Below are 27,231 nucleotides of genomic sequence, written 5' to 3' on the forward strand. Positions count from 1 at the left end.
ATAGGCGACTAACCGGACCGGCTGGTCAGGCTCGCTGACTTGGTTGACACATGTAATCGGTTCCCAATTGCGTAGATCGATGCTCATGCTGTTGATCACTGGATTGTCTTGTCCAGACTTGATTATTTACAGACGGACGTCATATAACTGGAATATTGCTGAGTGCGGCGTAAAACTAAACTCACTCACTCACTCACTCTAACAGCATAATGTAATTGGATTTTCTGTATGTTACAGGAACACTTTACTTCTCATATGTTAACATCATGGACACTGCGGTATACAAGTGCGGCGTCACCAACTCGTCTACCATACAACTCGGTAGCCCGGTCCAACTGAACGTCACGAAAGGTACATTAATCAATACCATTGAGTTTCTCAGTATTTTCAAAAACCAAAGTTTCATCAAAACGTACACATATGATATAGTAATAAGTGAGTGTGGTTTACGCCTCTTTCAGCAAGTTTTCAAGCAATATCGCGGCGATGGGCACAAGAACTCGGCTTCCCACATCGTACCTATGTGGGTGTTTGAACCTGGGGATTTTGGTGTGACGTGCGAAAGTTTTAACTACTAGTATCCCAACTGCCAAACGGGATATAGTAAGTGTCAACAGAAACTATTTCCTCCATTCTGGCGAAACATCCAGCTGTTGACACAAAAGTGCAACGTTGCCACACAAGTGAATGATTAATGACGCATGCGAAGCGGGAAATTGCACGAGATACTGTTCTTGATGGTATTTGTTTCAGGTAACGTCGTAGACACGTGGCCAGTACTCATGTATTCGAGCGAGACAACGGACGCTACACAGGGACAGGCTGTAACACAACAGTGTATCTTCAGCGGCAGGTGCTCATAACGAAATGCTCTTTCTCTGAAGGCCCGTGAAGATCCGGGGTAGAATAGGTCTTCAGCAACCCATGCTTGCCACAAAAGGCGACTATGCTTGTCTTAAGAGGCGACTAACGGGACCGGCTGGTCAGGCTCGCTGACTTGGTTGACCCATGTCATCGGTTCCCAATTGCGCAGATCGATGCTCATGTTGTTGATCACTGGATTGTCTGGTCCAGACTCGATTATTTACAGACCACCGCCATATAGCTGGAATATTGCTGAGTGTGGCGTAAAACTAAACTCACTCACTCACTCCTCTTTCTCTGAAATGGTCATTTGTTTCATTAACCGAAAGTACAAACACTACAAAAAGGTACATTCATGTCGAATTCTTTGGACCCAAGGAAATATTTCGTAGTCATCCGTGGTTCGAAACAATTTAAATAATAATGACTATATAAGGAATAAGCTTTTACTACGAGACAAAAATATATACGACACAACATCGCATACAGTATCTTGTCACCAGCTCATTTATTAACACAGGAAAGAATTTTTCTTGCGACAAATTCGATAAGATTATGGTTTCAGTCAAGGTTCACAATGTAATATGTATTTAGATTTGAATGCTACCGTTTTTACAGACCCGTTCCAGTAGTTACCTGGTACCGTGACGACAAGCAAGTGACTAACACTACACGTGCGGAACTATCTTATACCACCGTTACTATCAAGAACGTGTCTGATGGGGACGCAGGAATATATAGATGTACTGGGAAGAACGGCGTCTCGTCTGACTCCCATGACGTCACTTTGATTGTGACGGGTAAGTAACTATCACTTCCCAATATCGATACAATAGATCAGTCGATGAGTGCAGTTTTAATTACTATTATACGAGCATATTGTCTCTCCGAAATCATGAAGACATGTAGTCGGGAATACTGCGTAGAGCGTTACTTACACCCGTGGAGATGTGGCTTACAACTGACCTGGTCGCAAGATGCGAATAACTCATTGTCGCCATTCCATTTGCGTACATCGATGAGTATGATGTGAATGGTCCAGACTGGTTGTCTCCCAAAACTTAGACACCCATGCCATATCTTAGACAACCATTTCTTAGACACTAATGAGGGAGATTTATTAAGACAACACCCACGGCTGAAATGGAACAGTCCTAATTAGTGCTCCCTGCTTAGTGGACCTAGCTTGTATTGATCAACAAATAATATCAACTCAACAAGGGGGATTAAGTTTGAAGATACATCATATGTTTTCCTTTGAAAATCTCCTCACAAGGTTTCAACTGTTTTGATACTCTTAGTGGACTACCTTTCAAATAGCTATGATAATTAAAACAGTAAAGTATGTATAAACTGTTGTATTTAACTGTTATTAATCCCATCAACTACTACAATCATAGAGTACTTTCTTCTGTTTAATGTTAGATGTAAAAAGTACAGCCCTAGATTCGGTAATTATTGCAATATGGTTGGACTGAGAAAGGTAGAAATCGTTACATGACAGAAGGGTACACCGTTACATCACAGAAGAGTACACCTCAAGTTTTTCTTGACGGGTATCCGTACAACAGGATCAAAGTAAGGCAGACCTGAACGGTTACTTACAGACCATGGCCTAGATTTTCGAAGCTCTCGTAGCGCTAAGATAGTCGTAAGTTAATGTTGACGTATGGCAATTACGACTATCTTAGCGTTAAGTGAGCTTCGAAAATCTAGGTCCATCATTTCGCTGTAATATGGCTGCATTAAACAAGAAGAAACAATAATGTAATTAAGACCTCGTAGAAATATTGCTATGGATTAAAAAGGGACAAGTAAACATGGCTTTCTGTGTGTGTTGGTGTGTATATAGTAAGCTCATCCCCACACACAAAGACTATCACCACATCACATCGCATCTTACATAGTTTTTCAACATATCATTTTTGATACATGCTTTAATCAGACTCCGAAGAGATAACAAGCACGGTCGCGGGTTGTTCAATATTATAGCGCGAATGAAAGCGCATTGCTAAATGTTAAGTCTCCAACCCTGTCATAGTAAGAAATTGGTAGATATAATATGTTGTCGGAATACGCTGTAATATGTGATGTGTTGCACTTGAAATTTTGGAATAAATTTAATGATATTTTTATACATGGTATCAATGTTCCTTTATGCACAAATAATAATCTCAGTCATGTTTAGGGCACGTGTCTGTGGACGACGAATCACTAACAGTCAGATGTTTGGTGGAAGATAAACGATGACGATGTGTTCTGACATCTGTAATCCTTTATTTCAGAATGTCTGTCAATATGCATAAAACTGACTAATCAAATCCTTGGTTTGATGAATATTTCAGATAACTTTTTTGCTCTCTGTGTACCTACAGATGAAACCAGATCTACCGTGACAGGTGCAGACCTGACTCAGAGTGAGTGAATATCAGAATGTCCTCCAATATACCTAAGACTATCCTTCACTTCAGAATGTCTGCTAATATACCTAACACTATCTTATCAAATCCTTGGTTTGATGAATATTTCAGATAATTTTTTTGCTCTCTGTGTACCTACAGATGAAACCAGATCTACCGTGACAGGTGCAGACCTGACTCAGAGTGAGTGAATATCAGAATGTCCTCCAATATACCTAAGACTATCCTTCACTTCAGAATGTCTGCTAATATACCTAACACTATCTTATCAAATCCTTGGTTTGATGAATATTTCAGATAACCTTTTTGCTCTCTGTGTACCTACAGATGAAACCGGATCTACCGTGACAGGTGACAAGTGAGTGAATATCAGAATGTCCTCCAATATACCTAAGGCTATCCTTCCCTTTCAGAATGTCTGCTAATTTACCTAACACTATCTTATCAAATCCTTGGTTTGATGAATATTTCGGATAATTTTTTTGCTCTCTGTGTACCTACAGATGAAACCAGATCTACCGTGACAGGTGCAGACCTGACTCAGAGTGAGTGAATATCAGAATATCTTCCAATATACCTAAGACTATCCTTCACTTCAGAATGTCTGCTAATATACCTAACACTATCTTATCAAATCCTTGGTTTGATGAACATTTCAGATAACTTTTTTGCTCTCTGTGTACCTACAGATGAAACCAGATCTACCGTGACAGGTGCAGACCTGACTCAGAGTGAGTGAATATCAGAATGTCCTCCAATATACCTAAGACTATCCTTCACTTCAGAATGTCTGCTAATATACCTAACACTATCTTATCAAATCCTTGGTTTGATGAATATTTCAGATAACTTTTTTGCTCTCTGTGTACCTACAGATGAAACCGGATCTACCGTGACAGGTGCAACTGCACTGCACAGTGATGAGATGACAACAGACCTGAAACAGGGTGAGTGAATATCAGAGTGGACTCGAATTCCGGTTCGCCCCGATTAGAGTTCTACGTTTTTTAACGCCTTACACGTTTTCTTGGGTTTCACCATAGTAATAGAGACCTTCAGCACTTCGGGCTTGGCTCCAACATTAAGCTGACACACACATGTGTGTGTGTGTGCGTGTGAGATCACGTCATTGTGAATGTAACCTTAATCCACTCCGTCAGATTTGTTTAATTTCAAGGGATTGAATATGTGAATTAAATTGGTATGTCCTTAGTTAACTTCAATAACCAGTAGTTTGAATCCAACGTTTACAGTGCAGCACTATGTAGACTGACTGACTGACTGACTGAGTTTAGTTTTACGCCGCTTTTAGCAATATTCCAGCAATATCACGGCGGGGGACACCAGAAATGGGCTTAACACATTGTGCCCATGTGGGGAATCGAACCCGGGTCTTCGACGTGACGAGCCAACGTTTTAACCACTAGGCTACCCCACCGCCCGCACTATGTAGAACCGTGTAGACAGTGAAGCGCTGCACATTCAGGTAATACCGTTATAAATAACGTACAGTGCCGTTGCTACATAGACGATACAGAGTAATCAATTTGGTAGTTCCACGCAATAGCCCTGTGAAGTTTTACACCAACAGGACTCGGACTAAGAAGGTTCTCTGTGCGGCGACTATACAGTGTTTATACTGTTCGATGTTTCAGAGGCACACGCAGTCTGGAGTGTTGAGTCATTATAAAAATGTATGTTTTTCTTTTACAACGATGAAGGTACTGATGCTGATGATGTAGATGTGCCAGCGATATATACAGTGATCGCCATCACCAGTGGTTCCTGCCTTGCTTTCCTTGCGGTAGTATCTTCTGTAGCAGCTTGCGTCAATCGTTGCTGTCTCCAAAATGGTAAATATGTTGAAGAATATTTAGCCCATCCTACAATGCGGATAAACGGCAACATATCATTGTACGTTATCATTTTTTAATACGGTTGATTCTTAATTATACAGGCCCACTGACTACATGATGCGAAAAAGATAGAGCAAAGGTGACAAGCTTTGCCTGAAAGGTTTAAAAGAATTCTTCACGACACAGTAACTGACAGTGTTCTTTCTGGCGATTTTCAGGATATTACGAGTTAAAGACAATTTAAGTGTGTGTTGGGTGGTGTAATTACATTGTCATATATAACATATATTAAATATAAGTTACCTAAGTATAAGATAACTTTACTAACATAAGTACCCTTCTTGTCAAGGGGCTATCATCCAAGCAATACAGCCTATTTATGACACACTTATCACTTTAGTAAAAGATGGTAAAATATTACAATTCAATTATAAAACAGCCCACCTGGCAAGAAATAAGACAAATGAAAGTTGTCTCCCCTCCTTGACGTATGTCTACATTTAGGCAAATTTCAAAGTGTGCTACTTGTACTTTCAGGAAAAGGAGAAGATGGGTGAGTTATGTTTTGTTGAAGATAGCAAAAATATTTTTAGACGGCAAGTGAGATTTTGACCCACATGGAACTGTATCCGATCGTGAACAGTACAAATGTGTAAACATTGGATGGACGCTATTGCTTCAACACACTTAACGCATCCAAAAACCTCCATCCAGTCTGCTCAAGATTTATGTAGACAAATTAGTTCGTTTTGTTTCTTTGTTAATTGTTAAACGCCACACTCAGCAATATTCCAGCTATAAGACGGTGGTCTGTAAATAATCCAGTCTGGACCAGACAATCCAGTAATTGACATCATGAGCATCGTTCTACACAAGTGGGATACGATGACATGTGTCAACCAAGTCAGAGAACCTGACCACCCGATCCCGTTAGTCGGGTTACTGAAGATCATTTGTAATCCGGATCTTTACGGGTTCTAGACAAATTGGTTATGGCCTTGAATCTCGAACCAGTGCATGCATATGTACGGTTGGGAAACTTGCCTAATTGCAAATCGCTTGTTTCAGTTTCAGAGGTGAGGTGACAGAATGTGATGACCAAGCTTCAGATTATTCAACGATCAACGAGGACGAAATTACTAATGCATATGAGCGACCACTCAGAAAGCATACACCAATGTACCTGCAACCAGTACTAACAGAGGATGATCAGATGACTGAGTGAACAGCGTTTTATGCCGCCTTTCACGATTGTTGGGGGAAGAATCGAGTATGCACTTCCCGTGAAGGTTTCAAAGAATGACATACGACTCTTAGCTCAAAAGCTGTTCCATTCTGTTGACAACATTCAAGGCGATTTCAAATGTTGTGTAGTGGACATGTTGTGGACATTTCCACATTTGAAGGGTCAGTGACAAAAATTACGTCCGGTGCAATTCCCCATTTAGACTTGGGTAACTTGTGTCCCTTCGGGTGAGTGTGGGTAGCCTAGTGGTTAGAGCCTTCGCTCGTAACGCCGAAGACCCGGGTTCAATTCTCCACATTGGTACAATGTGTGTAGCGTAACGTCTCCGTCACGACATACCTGGAATATTGCTGAAAAGCGTCGTACTTACTTTCGGGTGAGCAGTTGACTTGTCCTTGCATGTGTTCATGATGGTGATACCAGTATGACATGCTACCCCCACCTTTACGTGGACACCAGGTGTCATTTCTATGACAATGATAGTCATAAACACTTGCTCATGATATAGTTGGAATCGTAAGTCGACGCTGCAGACTGTTTTTAATATAGAAATAGTTTTATTACAAAGAAAGCTTATGCAGCAAGAGTGAACACGTCAAATGTTAAATGATAAATGATTCATGAAAGTTCAACTCTTCCTCGGTTTCGGTTTTATACTACGATAGAAAGGTCCCTACTTAACAATAGTGTACATGTAATGTAATAGCCCTGAGAGTCAGGAAATATCCCTGTCACAGTTTCATATTGTATCTCTCTCTATGTGTGTGTGTGTCTCTCTCTCTCTGTGTCTCTCTCTCTCTCCCTCTCTCTCTCACACACACACACACTCTCTCTCTCTCCCCCTCTCTCTCTCACACACACACACGTGGACCCGTTAAGGAGTTGCAATTTCATTCAATAGTCATTGTACTTTTTCCAATATTTTGTTTAGACATCTGTTATTGTTACGTGGGTGAATATGGTTTTACGCCACTTTTAGCAATATTACAGCAACATCACGGCCGGGGACACCAGAAATGGGCTTCACACATTGTACCCATGTGTGGAATCGAACCAGGTCTTCGTCGTGACGAGCAAACGCTTTAACCACTAGGCTACCCCACCGCCCCGTTATTGTTACGGTGCAGGTGACAATTGGCAAATATCAGTGCCGTGACATATAACATTCCAACCCTCACATGTAAATAATTATGCATTTTCAGTGCATTCAGTATGATGCTTTTGTCTCGATAAAGCATTGGTCTCTTTATATTGTGACCATATCCATGTACGTGATCAAGATATGATAGTAAAACTGATGTTTACTGTTCTTCATGTTTGGAGCTATTGTTGAATAAACTTGTACAAAGTGTGGTGACCTTTACAAAAGACATGGTAAAATATGGTATCCAGAGAGCAATGGGGAGGACCAGGGCCCTGCTAGTTGGGGTCACCTATTGAACTCTCTATGACGTCAGCGTTGCTTCACTCCACCATGTTTGTGAGGATAATGTGCCATCACTTAAACGGTACAACACTGGCTGGTTGTTTAACGCTGCACTCCAGCTATATGGCGGCGGTCTGTAAATATCGAGCCTGGACCAGACAATCCAGTGATCAACAGCATGAGCATCGATCTGCGCAGTTGGGAGGCGATGACATGTGCAAACCAAGTCATCGAGCCTGACCACCCGATACCGTTAGTTGCCTCTCACGACAAGCATGGGTTGCTGAAGACCAATTCTAAACCGGATCTTCATGGATCCATAGCTAACATGAACAAGAAAGGGAAACTATATACAGTGTTCCATGGCCAGTTGACTAAGTTGTGTCGTTTATCAGTTTATTGCATGAAGGCCAGAGGCCCATATACAGAATAAATATGTATGATATGTACAACATATACAACAGGCGACACACACGTTACATTGAATCTCTTCTCAATAGAAGCGCGTGATAAATAAATAGAGCTACCTTATATTGTAATAGGGATGCTTTACATGAAAGTATTGAATACAGTTTTGTAGCATTAATATTTGATTGTAGCCATTGTGGAAAATACAGTTGCCTTAAATCATTATATGCAGGACAAAGAAATAGAAAGTGTAATTCATTCTCTACAGTATTACAAAATGGACAGAACCTTTGTGATTTTATAATAGATGAATATCTTCCTTGATTGATATATAAATCATTTAGGCCAAGTCTCAGGCGCATGAAAACACTACGAAGCTTTTTACTACGTAAGTTGTATAAATACGACTCAGGTTCAAGTAAAGATTTGAACTCACGATAGCAATCATATCTTGAACTTTCATATAAAGATGAATGCCAGTCTTGTTTAAAGATATCAATAGCCCTGGTACGAAAGAGTTTGATAAATGCATTAACGTCGCCCAGGGTTTGGGATAGCCAAACAAATCCAAAGCCGTATCTAAACAAAAGAATATGAATACGGGTTGCCCAAGTATTTTTACCAATATTATCAAGATGGACAATCATATTGTAGGTTTTTTTGGGCAGACGATGTTCTGGCATATTTATTACTTTACACCAGTACTTTAAACAGCGAGAGTAAGAAATTATGTACAAAGGAAATCTCCCACATTCACCGTACACCATATTATTAGGGGTAGACATCCCAACATTTAAAACCTTTTACATGCAAGAAGGTGAACCTTTTCAATGGCATAAAATTCCTTATTGCCCCAAATTTCTGACCCATAAAGAAGAATAGGCTGTAATTTGGGAATCAAACAATTTGAAAATATATTGGGACCAACAACCCCCAACTTTGGTATAACAGAGAGCAATTGAAGTAGGGCCCTTTTTCCTCTAATTGCCAAATTAATAATGGATTTGTTCAGATTTAGTGTATGTGTAAACAGTATCCCTAGATATTTATATTCGTTAACAACAGTCATACGTTCACATTTAAAGTACCACTTTTCTGTAGCTTCCGTTGGGCCACCCTTACGAAAAACAACAATTTTGGTCTTTCAAGATTAACATCAAGTCGCCAGTTATCTGAATAAGATGAAAGTGTATCAATTTGTCTCTGAAGGCCAATAACAGTACTTGACATAAGGATCACATCGTCGGCAAAAGTAAAATAAAAGTTCAACAAGATCAGGAAATAATTGGATGCCATGTCTGCCAGATTGTATAACGTCAAAATATAGTTCGTTGATAAAGAATGAGAAAAGTATTGGGCTTAGAACACAGCCTTGTCGTACACCAGTAGGACAATCAAAATAGTCACTGAAAGCATCATCACATCGAACACAAGACTTTACATTTGAATACATTGACCTGATAATATCAAACATTTTCCCTTTAAGACCCCTGTTTCTAAGACATTTCCACATTTGATCTCTGTCAACAGAATCAAAAGCCTTTCTAAGTTGTTTGTACCCCTAAATACATTGGTTACATCTGTGGACAACCAGAAGGAGAATCCTTGCCCAGTAGGATGTGACTACAATACAATATGTAAAACTGACAACCATTGGTGACTGAAGATCACTTCTTTCCGCGATCTTCACGGGTCTATCTATAACAGTGGTGTATTGTCTCATGGATGTAAAATTTACCATGAATAGAATAATTAATTTTATTTCCATCGCACACATTAACACTTGAGACATCTATGTATCGGGCCGTACTGTCCCATGGATGTAAAACCATGTTCAAATATACCATGAGTAGAATAATTAATTTGTATTTCCATCGCACACATTACCATTTGAGACATCTATATATCGGGCCGTACTGTCCCATGGATGTAAAACCATGTTCAAATTTACCATGAGTAGAATAATTAATTTTTATTTCCAGCACACACATTAACACTCGAATCTTCTATATGTGGGGTCGCTTCATGTAGCAAACGGGAGAGTAATTTCTAAATGTTTCCGTGTCGGAACAGTATTTTACGGAAATAAACTATACTGAACCGCAAAAGAAACGTCACCTGAAGTAAAATTGCATGAAAATTTGTCATTGAAATATCTCGGTATATTTGTTTCCCCATATCTAGCCCTATAAAAATCCACCCAGAACGGAGAACATTCATTCGTTGTTGAATTGCTACGACATGCCAAGATTGGCAAGATATCAGCGAAACCTTGCCCTTGGACGATTGCAAGCTGGAGCAACCGTCCGGCTGATTTCCAATGCCTTTCAAGTCCACGTCAGAACCATATACAGGCTTCGGCAACGGTACCAGGCCACCGACTCTGCAGATGACCGACCACGTAGTGAAAGACCGAGGGTCACCAGCCGAGGTCAAGATCGTCACATTGTGCGAAATCTTCAAGGTCGCTTTGTTACTGCTGCGGAAACAACTCGACAGACCACGGGGACAACCCAGCGTCACTTTAGTGCGGACACCGTGCGTCCTCGATTGGAAAGCAGAAATCTCAACTGTCACAGGTCACACCGAGGACCAATTCTGACACCACTTCATCGTCAGGATCGTCTACAGTGGGCAACACAGCACCTGCATTGACGCCACCAACAGTGGAGAAGGGTCCTCTTCTCAGACGAGAGCCGTTACTGTATCTCAACAGCAGATGGCAGAGTGAGAGTCTGGAGACGCCGTTGGGAACGTTATTCAGATGCTTGTGTTGTTGAGAGAGACTCGTGGGGTGCCACTAGCATCGTGGTGTGGGTTGGAATATCGTGGTGTGGGTTGGAATTGGTCTTGCACAGAAAGTCGAGCCTGTGGTATTCCAGAACATCGGTCCAGGGAGAGGCAATGGTGTCACAGCTGCTCGGTACATTGATCAAGTCTTGAGTCCACGCATGATAACGTCCTTGCCCACAATGCGAGAGCAACAAGAGACTTCCTCCAGCATAATGGCATCAGGACCATGCAGTGGCCTCCCCTCAGTCCCTATTTAATACCCATTCTACCATGAATCAAGAAAATACTAGATTCTGATTGGTTGTTCAGAAAATCAGACGGCATCAATTGTGGATTGACGCTCATCTGATTGTAAGGCCGCTTCACCGCGCATTGACAAATCTTATTGTGAGAACTACTTCCGTTTGACCACAATGACGGCGGATCATAACAACAACTCCATGGATTTTGACGCTGACTTTCGAATATTCCACATAGGAATTGGAAAATGCGTTTGATTTCATTGCGCTTCACTGCGCACGTTTAGAACACTGCCGCACTACTTCAGCTTGACCACCAACATGACTAATATCAACACAACAGACGTGATGGAAATGCTGATGAAACATTTATTTAATCTCGAAAAATACAATTATATGATCCCCCCCACACTCACACACAATTGTGAGGGAACCTCATTATCATATTACCTTCTATTATAAAAATATTCAAACTCAATTACAATACACATAAACAAAACAATATCTAACATATAAATCAGAAAGCCTTGTAAAAATACATCCCTATCTATACAAAATATGCAGCAAAACATTAGTAAACATTAACCTACCGGGTAAATGGTATATTTAATTCCGTTTAGAATGGGAAATTCGCAAGATAGATCTAACGGTCTGGCGAAACACCACATTTATGCCACTCATAGTCATACTCCATCATTTCCCGTTGCATCGTTCACAAAATAATTCTGCTCTCTGCCAGCTTCCCCGCAAGGTTGTCACTATTATGTTCATCTACTTTGAAAAACGATTGGACACAGTCCAGTCCCAAACGATGAAAGCAAAGTTCCAAGGAATCACAAGTAAGTCGCAGCAGCACTGTCACCCTTTTGTCGCATGCCGGGGTGGAGGCAGTACGTGAAATCATGATCGGCCAGTCATAAAAATCAACAGTCTTTGATGAGTTACAGGTCGTAGGTTGATCAGGAAAGTATCTATCCTTCGATTCTGCAGGGTTCGGATTCGACAGTCAGTCAAGTATTGCCCACTGTCACTTCAAATTTCAACCTTTCGCAAAATGTAAACACTGGCTCGTCCGCCATTTCAAACTGTTACGTAACTGTCTACTTCGAAGAAAATAAGTAGGTCAGACGATTCCATTATAGTGTCGCCAGGGGGGTACAGTTTCACGGCACACAAAACAATAAGCTGGTTTAGTCGTGTGGAGTTGGGATGAAAAAAACCCCAAGATCTCGGGTATTACATAATTGCATTGAATAAACAGTAGTTTGATTTCTTTGGACAGAATATTGTTATGTTGTAATGTTAAAAAAATACGAACGGCACCTACCGCTCCCTTCACAGACGAGTTCAATTCGCCTCTCGTCCCATGCCAGATTACGCAGTGTCATCCGCAGAGCGAGGAAGTTCGATTTTAAATGGTTCATGGTAGAATGGAGATAACCCTAGTGTGTTTGAAAATCAGAGACATGCTTTACTGAATTGATGGCGACTAAATTTCAATTGGAACCGAACGCGTAGCGTGAGTGAGGTTTCAATTGAAATATTTAGTCGCCATCAATTCAGTAAAGCATGTCTCTGATTTTCAAACACACTAGGTTTATCTCCTAATTGAGCACCTGTGGGACGAGATTCAACGATGGCTGAATGACGTACGACCAAGAGCGACAACTGCAGCTGAACTGCGTCAGGCGTTCCTCAGAGTATGGGGTCAACTGCCTATGGCCTTTATCAATCGCCTCATCCATTCCATGTACCGACGTTGGACGGCAATAATCAATGCACATGGCGGACACACGACATACTGAGTTTTGATGGCCACTCCAGACAGCATAGTGTGTTGTTTCTTATTAAGAACATTTGACATTTTCATTCCAACCTTGATTATCATTCTTGCCAAGTTTCATCTTCTTCCTATATCTCAAAGTAGGTTTAAAGTGTTTGGAAAAATAAAGGTTCTAATTCTAATAATTTAAAAAGGTTCTCTCAATGGTGACTGAAGCCCATTTCTGGTGTCCCCCGCCGTGATATTACTGGAATATTGCTTACAGCGGCGTAAAACTAAAGAAAAACTCACTCCAAGGTGACGTTTCTTTTGCGGTTCAGTATATACTGATTTCTGCCGACGACGTCGTACATACATATAAAATATATTTATACGAAACATGTTTCATTTCAAAAACCTCGTACAATAGGGTGAGATAGCATAGATTTTAATAGCGATATGCTATACGTTATCGTGTGTATGAGTGTGTGCGTGAGCGTATGTGTGTGCATGTGCACGTGTTTGGACTAGTCCAGATTGATGCAGCTTTATAGGGTTAGGCTACTGAATTACCATACAACAGCTTTTACATGTATACAGACTCACAGTATTCAAATCCTTGTTACATCACTATAAGACCGTGCGCACGCCGAAGGTGTGCAGGAGCGGGATAGCGCTGAAGACCCGGGTTCGATTCCCCACATAGGTAAAATATGTCAAGCCTATTTCTGGTGTCTATGAAAGGAACTATGAATATTTGTTAATATTGTCTTTGTATGGACAAACTAAACTAGAATCGACTGCAAGATAATTTCCTTGTTGATTTCTTTAGATCCACTCAGCAATATTCCAGCTATTTGGCGGCGGTCTGTAAATAATCGAGTCTTCACCCAACAGTCCTCACTCACTTACTCGAGGGGATTTACAGAGCATTGGTTAGCAATATTTACAGATATTTAGTATTTTAAAGGGTTTATTTTCACTTCTGCAATGGTTACAATGCACTTGCTATGAAACTACTTGACTTCAAGTGTGGATGAGTAGATGCCTGGCTAATCTCATCACGTTATTGTTTGTGTTGCGTTTTCTTTTCCCTGTGCAATTGTGACACCCAGAAACCGAAACCCAATTTCGCGATTTCAATCGCACTTCATCAGTTCCATCGTCTGTAATACACCGCTAGTGAACCCAGTAACACGAGACCAATGTAAGTATTCGATTTTATATGTATGTATGTATGTATGTATGTATGTGTGTGTGTGTGTGTGTGTGTGCGTGCGTGCGTGCGTGCGTGCGTGTGTGTGGGGGGTCCCCGGGAAAGCGAAATCTGGACCAAACCTCAATTTAGGTGTCGCTTTCGCGGGAACGGTCATGCTACAGTGAACACTGACTTTAGCGTTTCCAGGACTCTCAATACACAAGAAAAACAAAGAAATGTGAGTCGTCGTCTGATCCCGTTATCATGGTAGAAATTTAATAAATAAATAAATACGTTTAACATTAGCAAGCCATGGTGAAGCATGCATAGTATTTTCTAGCATTTGTGATAAAACATTGTGAATTATAACTGACATTTTATTTTGATTTACATTAGTAGCAAGTTTAAACCAAACTGAAATTATTATTAGTGTCTCTCTCTCTCTCTCTCTCTCTCTCTCTCTCTCTCTCTCTCTCTCTCTCTCTGTCTCTTTCTGTCTCCTCTGCCCTATGTATGTATGCAATTGTGTGTGTGTGTGTGTGTGTGTGCGTGCGTGCGTGCGTGCGTGCGTGCGTGCGTGCGTGCGTGTGTGCTGGTATATTTCTCTCCTCTCTGTATGTATTGTCGTAATGATGCAAATCTACTGGAAAACAAAATTAACATTTCAGGAGTTTTGCATAATGTGTGTAAATAGAAGATAAACATACTCTGTTGGAAAATCAGAGGTATATAAGGAAATTATAATAGCTCTAAATACAAAACTTAGAGCTATTATAATTTCGTTATATACCTCTGATTTTTCAACACAGTATGTTTATCTCCATTCCCCCATAACAGCGTTATTAAGATTTAAGAAAATACATACTGTGTTGGAAAATCAGAGGTATATAATATGATTATATACCTCTGAATGACTTTGATTAACCAACCACAATCCAGTACTTACTGAAGTCATGGTAGAACTATCATTACTCACCTTTCATCAATAGATATAAAATATATTTTATATTTCGTATTTTATAGAATGCGAGGAACAAAGCTGATCTGGACTGTTTTAACAATAATGAGCGGACACCGTGGCGGTGAGATGATTTTAACGTCTTCTGAGATTTCAAAACTAGCCCTTACACTGTCATGGGCACTGTCAAAGTTGGTACAATGAAGATACACGTAGACCTGAGAGTGGTCGACATACATGTATACTTTATACGGCACTACTGAGTCATTAAAATAATATTTCCAAATCAATTTGCATTTTTATCACAAGTGATCAAGACAGAAAAAGTATGACACTTAGTCTGAAACTGAAGCGTTAATAAACGATCTAAGTTGCCAAACACCATACTGAAATACATGTCAACGAAAATGTCATTATTTATTCAGTTCCAAGAATGACGTGGGGAATAGCACCATACCGTTGTAACCCAGGTTTGTGTTTGGAAGGTGGAGCCTTATTACAGTAGAATGGCTAATACTAAAATTAGTCTAAAATCTAATACTTCAATTCATGCCATGGATATTTTCTGACTATTTCCCAGCCTACTCAGCAACAGAGGAGATCCATCTTCACAGAGGACGCAAAATGTAACAGAAGGTCAGTCTGTATCACTGACTTGTGGAGAGCCAGGTAGACACAGCTGGTTTGTAGGCGGTAAGCTTATCTTTGGTGACCGGAGAAGACAAATGGACAAACATGGTGAGCAACATATAGCACATATTTCCCAAAGCGTTAGAGTGAGTGAGTAACTTAAGTTTAGTTTTACTCCGCTATAACAGCAATATCACGTCGATGGACGCCAGAAATGGTCTTCACACATTGTAGTCATGTAGTGAATCGAACCGGGGTCATTGGCGGAACGAGCGAATGCATTCACCAATAGGCTACCACACTGCCCCAAAGCGTTAGAACAAATGCAAATGCTTCGTCTGTAGTTTACCAACAAGTTACTGAACTAATATATATAAAAATAATAATAAAATAAGTCATTTTCTATAGCGCACAGTCTCCAAATACCAAGTGATTGCTCGCGGCGCTTAATCAGAATCTGATTCTTATTACCCCGGATAACCCGCCTGTTAGGCGCTGGAAGGTTATAGTCTTATGACTTTATCCAACCGGGTACCCATTTTCTGCTGGGTGAACAGAGGCAATTTACAACAAACTTACTTGCCTAAGGTGGGACCACATGTATCACATGTGCTTCGTTATGGGGCAGAACCGAAGTCCTAGAAAATCTCAGAAGTCTGGACGAACTCTCAGAACTGGACGTTGCTTAACTTCAACTGATTCGTGACCTGTGCTCTGTGCACAGCACCTACACGTCACCACAATATATTCGAACCATTTGCTACATAACTCCCGGGGAATACTGATGGACCTGTTTGAGTAAGGCGCCGCAATTACCTGTACAGAGTTACGTACCTTTCCCATGCAGAAACCTGTGGCCGTGAGTCTGAATCCCGGTTCGTCCAGATAATATTTCTAGTTATGTCAGAACCTTTTCAGTGCTTGTGAGTTTCACTGAAATGATAGTGATTCCTTGCTTTCCACATCAAGCTTGCATGTCGTGCTATAACTGGAATGCTGTTTAAAGCTACGCCAAAAGTGATTTTCTCATATATATACCCTTATAAAATATGTAATCACTTTCTTAAGGTTTGCTTAATTTGTGTAGGGATTCTTCACTTTGCGTACGTGGATGTGTCAGATACTGCAGAGTATAGATGCGGGATTTCCAGTAACAGCAGAGTGGAACTTGTCCACCCTGTCACGTTGAACGTCATGGAAGGTACGTAATTCATGGTTGACCATTGAACAGTTTGGGGTTTAGTAAGCGACTTATTTTCTCCTTTAGGGTGGCATGCGACCTTCTATAGCTTTTGTTTTTTTTGGTGATGATATCTGGCTTGGGATGGATTGGATCGGCTTTTTTAAGCTGGAATGCAATCATTGATGTGGTTGGTAGTGCATCGGTAATCATTGAAATGGACGCTGAAAAACATTGAAAAACGTGTTTCGGTTCCATGTCTTTTTGTATCGTGATCTTCTGTTACGGTAGGTTTATCCTTCAGAACCTAAGTTACGAAATGATTCTTCTTAAAAGCTATAAGAGCAATAAGAGGACGAATTCTGAAAATCAAGTTCATTTACCACAATTGCAAATTTTTCCACATAGTGATGTATTCAAACTCAGGTGAGCTATGTTTATCATCGTTAACATGTTTATGGTACGTCTATATTCTGCTATTACTTTGTCAACCAATAAGGTTGGTGTGTACGTTACACAGTAACGGCTAGGTTTATGCCAGTCCTGTTAGGTTTACTTCTCATGGTGTTCTGTCTGCAGGTAACGTCACCAATACAAGTCCCAAACTCATCTACTCTACTGAGGCAACAAATGTTTCTCTTGGTCATGACGTCACACAACAGTGTATATTCAGTGGCAGGTATAAGTTATTCATACATCCAGTGTGTTTGACAGAAAACTCTTGTGTGTAGTGGGTGTATGTATTACTCGATCTTTGCTCTTGCTGGTAAAATAATTTACAATAATAAAAGCCAACAAATTATTTCCATATTGCTACAATATCTCTCCTGTGTGTAGCGTCAAAACTACATCATAAGTATGACTTTATGAATCATTATAAAAAAGTCACAAACACATGTCAATCAAAGTAAATAATTCAGCTGAAGAAAGAAAGCCCATGTACAATGTATAATGCAATATCAAAGGAATGATTTGCACAATAAGTAAAACATATTTTTATATTATTACAATAATAATGCGCTACGCTTCCTTAATATATTTTGCATACATATAATAAATAATTGTTGTTTTCATTTTGAAGAAGACGAATTAGAGAATTTCTTTCTTTACAGTCAATATTTAACATATATCTTGTTTTTAAATCATTATATTGTGGGCAAATAAACATAAAATGAACCTCATCTCTAAAATGTTCTTACAAAATGGACAAAATCTTAATTCGTTTGGGATATTATTTCTTTAACCCGTTTTCTTCATAATATTTAATTCACCTAATCTTAAACGTGATAAAAATCTTCTTAAATCTTTGTTATATAGAGTTTATAATCGTGTGAATACTTATCGTCACTCTTGAATGTGTTTTTTTACATAATCAAATAAACTCTGTCAAAAAAGAAACGCAACCCCTGTATTTTAGAGATTTTGATCTGAAGTTTTAGGACGACACGGCATTTTTATTATTTAAGACAGAAGTCTGAAATTTGGCAGAATAATAACCAAGATGGGCATGTTTAAAATTGTCATTTCAAAAGTCATCTCACAGACACCAGTTTGTCACCAGGGGGGCGTCTTTCTCAGTATCTCGTATGAGCACCACGCGCTGCAATCACTGCACGGCATCTCCAGCCGGACAAGAACGGATAAGACGCCGGATTCTTTCCTGGGAATGGCTCTCCACTCCTCCTGCAGTGCAACGGCGAGCTGTTGCAGCGTCTGTGGCGGCGGCTGACGTTGACGGACGCGTCGATCCAGAGTATCCACAGGTGTTCAATAGGGTTGAGGTCTGGTGATTTAGAGGGTCATGGCAAGACATTGACGTTGGAATTCTGCAGAAAGTTCATTGTTGCACGTGCAGTATGAGGCCGGGCGTTGTCCCGTTGAAAATCTGTGTCTGTTGGTCAATAATCGGGAGAAGGTGAAGCTCTAACACGTGGTTGATGTAACGTTGGGCTGTCAGGTTCCCTGGAACGATCACCAAGTCTGATTTCTGGTTGTATGAGATGGTTCCCCAAACCATGACGCTTTCTCCGCCAAATCTGTCCACCTGTCGGACGCAGATGGGCGCAAAACGTTTATGACGTCTCCTATACAGACGCTGTCTTCCGTCGTGACGTTGCAAAGAAAAACGTGAGTCATCAGAAAACCAGATTCGCCTCCAGTTTTGTAAAGTCCGTATCCTTACGTTGTTGCACCACCTGAGTCGTCGGCGTCGATGTAGGGGCGTAGTACAGGTCCAACAACTGGTCTACAGGCACGTAAACCCGCTTCTTTCAGACGGTTCCTAATCGTTTGAGCTGACACTCTCCTCAAACCTGGTATTTGTGTGGCAGTCACGGTTGGTAGGGCATGCCGATTACGCAGGTGATGGACCCGGATGTACCGATCTTGAAGGGTCGTGATTCTTGGCCTTCCACTTCTCGGGCGATCGTTGGTCAAATTGAAGTTGTTGTAGCGGCTCCAAAGTCGGGATATCGTTGTTTTGTGAACATTTAGGTGCCGTGCAACAGTTCCAAAACTTTCTCCGGCTTGAACACGACCAATGGCGATATTTCGGTCAGCAGCACTCAATCGTGGCATTTTTAACACAGCTTTCGGCGACAAATGAATGAATATAATACGGAAGCACATGGGCTTTTATACACTCCTACATTAACTGCCATTTTCATGATTTGCATGTGTTTTTTTTGTGCGAAGTCACCATGAGGGTCATTTCATGCGTTGTGACGGAATAAGCAATAAAATACACTTATGCGTACAAATGCAGTTGTTTGGATGGTAATCTTTATTAATTACGTGTATCATTTCAATACATTCGAATAAAATTTAGTTTGGAAGCAATAACTTCATTCAAACGAATTTTTCATATCTGAGGACAGGGGTTGCGTTTCTTTTTTGACAGAGTTTATATGACAGATACGGTGGTTCAGGTGGTCTTTCTAATCTCTAGTTCAGAAGCGAGTATGTATGGTTTAAGGCCGATTTCAGCAATAATCCAGAAATATCACGGCGAGGGACACCAGAAATGGGCTTCACACATTGTATCTATGAAGGGAGTCGAACCCGCGTCTTCAGCGTGGCGAGCGTAGGCTTCAACCATTAGGCTACCCCACCGCTCCTCCAGGAGGTACATAGGAGGTACGAATGCTACGAGGAAAGTTACGAGATCTTAGGCTTACGAGAGCTTTGTGAAACGGGGACCCTGGTGGATAAATCAATGGAATATAACTACCTGATCAGCACTAAATGATGTACACCTTCAAGTTTTTGTTCAATAACCCCTCAAATTGAGGTTAGTATATGTCCAGTGATTGTTTGACAGACCCGTTCCAGTAGTCACCTGGTACCGTGACGACAAGCAAGTGACTAACACTACTCGTGTACAGCTATCTTATACCACCGTAACTATCAAGAACGTGTCTGAAGAGGACGTAGGAACATATCGATGTACTGGAAAGAACGAAGTCACGTTTGACTCCCACAACGTCACTTTGATGGTGATAGGTGAGTGCCTATGACTTTTCTGTTTCCATTTTGAATACGCCTAAATTTCAATGATGGCTCTGTCAAAACATATACTAATTGAAAAAAAGTAACTTTGCATAGCATTAAATTGCATAAAATAAGAGTTATTTGAAAAGTATGAACATAACAATAAATACACATGTAGCTAAGCACAAGCCTGCAGTACGTCCAATTTTGCTCCAACGTCATCGACAGGCACGTCTTGCCTGGTGCAGACAACATCTTCGGTACAGGAGACAAGATTGGGATCGTGTTTTGTTCACTGACGAGTCGATGTTTTACCTGGGTCATCTCAGATGGCAGAGCAAGGGTGTGCAGTGGGCGAGGTGAACGGTATGCTGAAGCATGCGACAGTATAGTGGCGAAGGCGTTATTGTATGGGGAGGCATCAACTTCTCATTATCAATGGCAATCTGACAGGTCTGCGATAAAGGAATGAGATCATTGGGCCTCATGTGCAGCCGTTCATTCTGGGACAGAGACGTAACTTCACGCCTCAGAAAGATTATGGCCAGCTGTTTCTCCGGACCTGTCCCCTATCGAGCAAGCTTGGGATGAAATGGAGCGACGTTTACGTCAAACCCGAATCAGTCATTGACGTTAACTAAATTGGGACAAGCGTTGGTTCTTACATAGGACAATATTCCCCCAGGGTTTCTTCAATCGCTTAGTGTCGTCTACCCGTCGTCCTTGTCAAGCCTGCATCAACGGCAATGGTTGAAACACACGATACTGAATTTGTGAACTGAATTTTGACATCACATCTCTTCAAGGGCGTGTCACGCTGCCCAGTGTGAAACATTGATTAAGGAAAACACCACAACTCATGTTATTATCTTTTTGCATTAAAAGTAGCATAACATCAAATAATGCACAGTTGCTGTATTCCCGTTGTAAACATGCACCATTTGGATGACCGATTGTGCATTTAAAAATTCACGACGCATAATTTGGATGTGTCCGTGTTTGTTGGGAGCACGATATTCACTCACGTGCTTTTTCGCATGTCATCACCTCGCAGTGGTTGTTTATGTGTCACGTGTTTATAAATTCCAATTTTTAACCGTAAATAACCTGGGAATGTTGTAGTGGCGGTTTGAATGGCATAGGCTAGGCTACAGGGATGAGATTTTTTAGATCATGCTCTACCCTATGTACAAATTCAGGAACGTAACGCCTCGTTCCACCAAGATAATGTCCACATACATGTTTCACGTGTTGCAACATGCTTTCTTAGGGAGCACATCATCACTGTACTGCCATGACCGGCTCTTTCTCCCAACCACCTCCCAACAGAACATAATCTTGGATGAGATAGCCGACGACAACGACAGGACCAGCAAACCAGGGCCCCGTTTCACAAAGCTCTCGTAAGCCTAAGATCTCGTAAATTTTCTCGTAGCAATCGTACCTCCTATGCAGTAACATTGACTTACAATAGTCGTAGCGCTACGAGAGCTTTTTAAAACGGGGCCCAGAACTGGGCAGTAACGCTAGGTCTGCGCTGCAAGTTTTTGGATGACACTTGAAACGACTGTAGGTTGCTTTCTGTTGTTTTGTATCCACAATACGCACAAGGCCTGTATCAACCCAAATGGTGGTCACGCCCCATCCGATACTGACAGTGTCTGTGATATGATAAAAACACTGATGATACAAATGACCAAATATCACACTTTATTGTTTTAAGTTTACCACACATATCAAGCTGGAGTACTACTTCCCGCTGATATATCGTATCATATTATATCTCCTATCCGTTTGTCGAATTATCACTTCCAAAAATCCAACTGCAATAACAAGCTCAGTCAAAGGTTGGTCCACATGAGTGATAGCTTCTTGTTCCTTGTAAGGATAAAGGTTGGTCCACATGAATGATAGCTCCTTGTTCCTTGTCAGGATAAAGGTTGGTCCACATGAGTAATAGCTTCTTGTTCCTTGTAAGGATAAAGGTTGGTCCACATGAGTGATAGCTTCTTGTTCCTTGTAAGGATAAAGGTTGGTCCACATGAGTGATAGCTCTTTGTTCCTTGTAAGGATAAAGGTTGGTCCACATGAATGATAGCTCCTTGTTCCTTGTCAGGATAAAGGTTGGTCCACATGAGTAATAGCTTCTTGTTCCTTGTAAGGATAAAGGTTGGTCCACATGAGTGATAGCTTCTTGTTCCTTGTAAGGATAAAGGTTGGTCCACATGAGTGATAGCTCTTTGTTCCTTGTAAGGATAAAGGTTGGTCCACATGGGTGATAGCTTCTTGTTCCTTGTAAGGATAAAGGTTGGTCCACATGAGTGATAGCTTCTTGTTCCTTGTAAGGATAAAGGTTGGTCCACATGAATGATAGCTTCTTGTTCCTTGTAAGGATAAAGGTTGGAACACATGACTAATAGCTTCTTGTTCCTTGTAATGATGAAGGTTGGTCCACATGAGTGATAGCTTCTTGTTCCTTGTAAGGATAAAGGTTGGTCCACATGAATGATAGCTTCTTGTTCCTTGTAAGGATAAAGGTTGGAACACATGACTAATAGCTTCTTGTTCCTTGTAAGGATAAAGGTTGGTCCACATGAGTGATAGCTTCTTGTTCCTTGTAAGGATAATGGTTGGTCCACATGAATGATAGCTTCTTGTTCCTTGTAAGGATAAAGGTTGGTCCACATGAGTGATAGCTACTTGTTCCCTGTAAGGGTAAAGGTTGGTCCACATGAGTGATAGTTTCTTGTTCATTGTAAGGATAAAGGTTGGTCCACATGAGTGATAGCTTCTTGTTCCTTGTAAGGATAAAGGTTGGTCCACATGAGTGATAGCTTCTTGTTCCTTGTAAGGATAAAGGTTGGTCCACATGAGTGATAGCTTCTTGTTCCTTGTAAGGATAAAGGTTGGTCCACATGAGTGATAGCTTATTGTTCCTTGTAAGGATAAAGGTTGGTCCACATGAATGATAGGTCCTTGTTCCTTGTAAGGATAAAGGTTGGTCCACATGAATGATAGCTTCTTGTTCCTTGTCAGGATAAAGGTTGGTCCACATGAGTGATAGGTCCTTGTTCCTTGTAAGGATAAAGGTTGGTCCACATGAGTGATAGTATCTTGTTCCTTGTAAGGATAAAGGTTGGTCCACATGAATGATAGCTCCTTGTTCCTTGTAAGGATAAAAGTTGGTCCACATGAGTGATATCTTCTTGTTCCTTGTAAGGATAAAGGTTGGTCCACATGAGTGATAGCTTCTTGTTCCTTGCAAGGATAAAGGTTGGTCCACATGAGTGATAGTTTCTTGTTTCTTGTGAGTCTAAAGGTTGGTCCACATGAGTGATAGCTTCTTGTTCCTTGTCAGGATAATGGTTGGTCCACATGAGTGATAGCTTCTTGTTCCTTATTATCGGCCCGCCATCATATAGCTGGAAGATTGCAACAAACAACAGAAAACAGCAATTTGTAACATTAAATGTACAATTTACCAGAGATTTGTCTCATTAAATGAACATTTTGTCACAAATTTGTCACATTAAATGTAAATGTTACCTCTGATTTGTCTCATTAAATGTAAATGTTACCACAGATTTGTTACAATAAAGGTACATGTCGCCGCAGATTTGTCCCATTAATTGTACATGCTACAATAATGAATCATAAACGCATGTGTCAGTACGGTCATGATAATGTTTACTGTTTTAAACATGTACTATTCATATTTCTTTCCGTAAGAAGGTTAACTTTTACTTGTTAGGAATAGGTTTGTAACTATTGTTCAACATAACCTCGTGTAGCCTAAATATGTACAAGATGATGGTGGTGGTGATGATGCTCTTTCATAACGGACAGAAAATATATATTCAAGTTTGTAACTATTGTTCAAAATATTGTCGTGTAGTGTTAGTATTTGATGGTAATGCTACTGACGAGGACGCTGCTGCTGGTGATGATGATTGCCCTTCGTATAACCAATTCTAAAATATTTCCATTTTACTAATAGACAATTCACCCTGACGTGTTTTATTTTCCCTTTGTATACAGTCCCACGAAATGATAAGCAGTCCACTACACCAGTCCAGCAGGATGTTGACACGACAGCAGGTAAGATGTGCATCTCGTTCTTTATTAAGTATAACAATAGTTCGTCCAGCCTTGTAACACAAACGCCATGGTAATTTGAAACTCTGGTAATAGAAACGAACAAATTGATCTCGAGGACGAGGACGCTGCTGCTGGTGATGATAATTGCCCTTCGTATAGCCAATTCTAAAATATTTCCATTTTACCTATAGACAATTCACCCGGACGTGTTTTATTTTCCCTTTGTATACAGTCCCACGAAATGCTAAGCAGTCCACTACACCAGTCCAGCAGAATGTTGACACGACAGCAGGTAAGATGTGCATCTCGTTCTTTATTAAGTATAACAACAGTTCGTCCAGCCTTGTAACACAAACGCCATGGTAATTTTGAAACTCTGGTAATAGAAACGAACAAATTGATCTCGTTTTCCTCGGGACATAGAACTTGTCAATCATATTGTTTAAGTGTTATTTACCAGATTGAATCATTTGTTTTTGTAAAGTGCTCGAGTGCTCACACAGCAACAGTGAGTGAGTATGGTTTTACGCCGCTTTTTAGCAATATTCCAGCCATATCACGGCGGGGGACACCAGAAATGGGCTTCACACATTGTACCCATGTGGGGAATCGAACCCGGGTCTTCGGCGTGACGAGCGAACGCTTTAACCACAAGGCTACCCCACCGCCCCCCACACAGCAACAGCAAACGGGTGTTTGTAAAGCCATTGTCCCATTGTGTCCGTGTATCCTTTCAGCGTCTTTTGACGGGACACCTTCTGTTCTGGTCATTGTGTTGACGGTTGATGGTAATGCTACTGACGAGGACGCTGCTGCTGGGGATGATGATTGCCCTTCGTATAACCAACTCTAAAATATTTCCATTTTACTAATAGACAATTCACCTGGACGGGTTTTATTTTCCCTTTGTATACAGTCCCACGAAATGATAAGCAGTCCACTACACCAGTCCAGCAGAATGTTGACACGACAGCAGGTAAGATGTGCATCTCGTTCTTTATTAAGTATAACAACAGTTCGTCCAGCCTTGTAACACAAACGCCATGGTAATTTTAAACTCTGGTAATAGAAACGAACAAATTGATCTCGTTTTTCTCGGGACATAGAACTTGTCAATCATATTGTTTAAGTGTTATTTCCCAGATTGAATCATTTGTTTTTGTAAAGTGCTCGAGTGCTCACACAGCAACAGCAAACGGGTGTTTGTAAAGCCATTGTCCCATTGTGTCCGTTTATCCTTTCAGCGTCTTTTGACAGGACACCTTCTGTTCTGGTCATTGTGTTGACGGTTGTGTTCATCGTACTTGTCCTAATTGGAGCGGTTGTGTGTACCATGATATGGTGAGAATAGAACCACGATCTGGTTTTCAATGGTATGTATGTTACAGTCAATGTCTACAATCAGGCAATGTGTACAATGACTGAAATAACCAGTCAATGTGTGCATTGCCTGATTCACTCAGTCATTGTGTACATTGTCTAAAATTTCCAGGCATTGTGTACATTGCCTGATTAATTAACCCAATTATTGTACAGATTGACTGATTGTTGAACAGGGATTATTGAGAAGACAAGATTTCAGTCATTGTACACATTGCCTAATTGTAGACATTGACTGTAACATATACACATAACGCATATGTATACACAACTTTCTGATTTAAACGGCCAGGATATTTCCCTATTTTACACTGATTGTCTGAAAATACCGTGTTTCGCGACCTCAAATGAAATGATACAATGAAAATATTAACATGGTGTTTTTCCTTTTTTTAAAAAATGTTGTTGCAATGCATATGTGCTCTCTGATTCAATAGCCACAGAGAATTATATTGTTTTGACTTTCTGATGAACTGCCAACAATGGGACCGTATATCAGTGTTTTATATATATATATATATATATATGCGAAACGTAAAACATTTAAAAGAACATAAATATATTTTTTTACTTTGATACATATATTTGAATATTTGGTCTACAATGTTTAACAAAATAAGAACTTTCACCCACTGTCATTGATTTGTTGACAAAATGTGCAACATAGTTACGCAGCATACATGTACATATATGTGTCTATATATTGTCAGTGTTTTGTACATGCAAATCGTTTAACTTGTTTGGTTTGGTTTCAGGCGCTTGTAAAAAACCAAAAGAGAAAACAGGAAAACAAATTTCCAACACAACGATGGAGGGGCATATTTGGGCCGGTAATGTAATCTCACGTCTCACCTACTGTAAAATTGGACCCAAAGCAAATGAAAGTAAAAACAAAAGTGCAAGTGTGTGCGTGTGCGTGCGTGTGTACATGCGGACGTGTGTGGGTGTGTGTTCATGAAGGTGGGGAGATCAGTTACGCTTTTTGCGACTGCAGTGTAAATATCATTCTAGTTAACGTTTATAAATCGCTTGGAATGCAAAGATTGTTGATGGGTTTCGTTGCATCGTCAAAACAAAATAGCTGCGTCATCACGTCGTTTACAAAATTTGGACATAAGGCTGATGGTAAATATTACTTTCTACGTACATTCGATGCATTTATTCTAGTCATGTGACCTAATTTGTACAACGTGATTGTCATGTGACATTGCATTTTTTTCTTATGTAAGCAAATAAAGGAACACATGAAAATTCAAGTGCTCCTTTAATATTTTCCAGTGAATA

At 40.5% G+C, this 27,231-nt stretch overlaps 1 long non-coding RNA gene across 1 annotated transcript; it reads left to right on the forward strand.

Annotated features, from left to right (window-relative positions):
• Positions 1-1,595: 1,595 nt before the first annotated feature.
• Positions 1,596-27,161, forward strand: LOC124276183. The gene is made up of 4 exons (XR_006898438.1): positions 1,596-1,664; positions 24,508-24,567; positions 25,812-25,908; positions 26,703-27,161. It is a non-coding gene; the product is annotated as an uncharacterized LOC124276183 (long non-coding RNA).
• The last annotated feature ends 70 nt before the right edge of the window (positions 27,162-27,231 follow it).

Source organism: Haliotis rubra, unplaced genomic scaffold (genome assembly GCF_003918875.1).
Source record: "Haliotis rubra isolate DU_JTF1 unplaced genomic scaffold, ASM391887v1 Scf207, whole genome shotgun sequence".
Classification (NCBI taxonomy): Eukaryota; Metazoa; Mollusca; class Gastropoda; order Lepetellida; family Haliotidae; genus Haliotis; species Haliotis rubra.